The following is a 1,873-nucleotide window of genomic DNA, read 5'->3' as shown; positions in this document are numbered from 1 at the left end:
CATCCATCTTGCCAGAATTACCGCCACCCTGTGGTCCATTGTAATACCTAGGATGGACTATTCTGAGCTGCTGTTTTTCAGATCGTTCTTGAACTCTGGCGAGGATCATGGGAAAACATTCTTTATAAACACCATACAAAACTGGGCTCACCCAGTGCCATAGCTGGTTGGTTGGCAACCTTCAGTCTCGAAAGACTATGGTATAAGCCTACAGCACCTGGTATTCCCAGGCGGTCTCCCATCCAAGTACTAACTAGGCCTGACCCTGCTTAGCTTCCAAGATCATACGAGATTGGGCATGTGCAAGGTAACAGTTGCTGTCCAGAAAGGCAATATAAAAATACCTGTTGTTGTTGTTGTTATATCCCTGCATACCCCAGGTGTCACAGCAGCTCCACCAACATAGAAGGCCACACACTGTCAGATGCACCATGGATGCCACCACAACACCAGAAAAATGCACTGCCAAAGCACTATGCTTTGCAGGGAGCTGCACCGCAGCATGCAAGTGGCCCCTCCCCTTAAGAGCCATTCCCCGTTAGGAGCAAAACAGAGGCATTCACCTGCTTTGCTCTCACCACCCAGAATGGCTCTGAAGGGGAGGGGCCACGTGCAGGCTTCGATGAGTACAAAACTTAGTACTTTGCACCCTCCCTAGCTATGCCGCTGGGCTCACCCCTCTGCCTTTCCATGCATATACATTCCTGTAATGAATTCCAGCTTTCTTGGAAGGTTAGAGAACAACAGATGGCAGATCATTCGAATTCTGCATCCTTTAAAAAAAAAAGAATTTCAAATATACACAACATGAGCAGCAAGAATAAAATCATCCCTTCTGTGGCTGCGCTCCCAATTTGTGCATATGGTTACATGCTTCCTATTTCTAAGTGATGAGAACTTTCCTCCAGAGGGTTTGTTTTCATTTGGAAGAGAGAGCAGAGGAAACCAATGGTGTCTAACTAACTTTTGCTTATTTACAAACTATACAGGCAGAACACAAGAGCAAAGATCAGAATAAAGGCCTATGTTGTCCAGCATCCTGTTTTCTCCCAGTGGCCAGTCAGATGATGCTGGGAAGCTCCGAAACAACACATGTAGGCCAACTGCCTTCTGTCTGTGTTTCCCAATACCTGCATTCACGTATAGTCTCTACTGCTGGCCCATCTGTCAGGCCACCTGATGCAGGTTGCATCTGTGATAGATTGCAAGGGGTTCAAGGGGGGCAGCAGACTCAGGGCGCCCTTCAACCTGAATCCGCCGCTGCCTCTGGCACTTTTGCCCAACCTGCCACTGACACAGGCTGCAATGATCTTGCTTCCCACTTGCTCAAGCAAGAAGCAGATCGTTTTCCTAATCTGTGTTCCTCGTGTGCTGTGATCAAACCCAGAAATGTGGGACTTCCAGTCTTATCTACCGGGTCAGTGCAAGTATTCACACTGTCTCTGTAAATAAAGCTAGAAGTTGCACACTTCCAGATTTGTCAACAGCGGCAAGGAACACAGTAAGGGTGTTTTGTTTTTTGTAGATCAGTGGCAGCAGACTCAAGTGGCACTACCAGCCATCACAATAATTCTGTAAGATGTGCATTGGGAGTAGCTGGTAGTGAGTTATGCGGCCAGCTGGCAGCAAGGGTTTGGGGGGCAGGGGGCGGGGCAGGGGGCGGGGCAGGCCTGGGAGGGGGGTGGGGACAGAAGCAAACTTTGCCACCAAATCCTAACTCCCCTCCTAGGCCAGGAAGCCCAACATGGGCCTCCTTGGGTCTCCACCCACTAAATAGCTGGCACAGCTCCAACGAGACCCATTGGGACTGCAGCTACATTATCCAAGGTAAGAGAATGTTTGTTCCCTTACTCCAAGGAGACTCCACCAGCTG

The 1,873-nt window shown here is 49.2% G+C and overlaps 1 pseudogene; it reads right to left on the bottom strand.

The window, feature by feature from the left end:
• Positions 1-205: 205 nt before the first annotated feature.
• Positions 206-322, bottom strand: LOC136637473 (5S ribosomal RNA; annotated as a pseudogene).
• Between the last annotated feature and the right edge of the window lie 1,551 nt (positions 323-1,873).

The sequence above is a fragment of the Tiliqua scincoides genome, chromosome 1 (genome assembly GCF_035046505.1).
Source record: "Tiliqua scincoides isolate rTilSci1 chromosome 1, rTilSci1.hap2, whole genome shotgun sequence".
Classification (NCBI taxonomy): Eukaryota; Metazoa; Chordata; class Lepidosauria; order Squamata; family Scincidae; genus Tiliqua; species Tiliqua scincoides.
The sequence above is the reverse complement of the archived record's forward strand: the minus strand, read 5'-3'. Positions and strand labels throughout refer to the sequence as shown.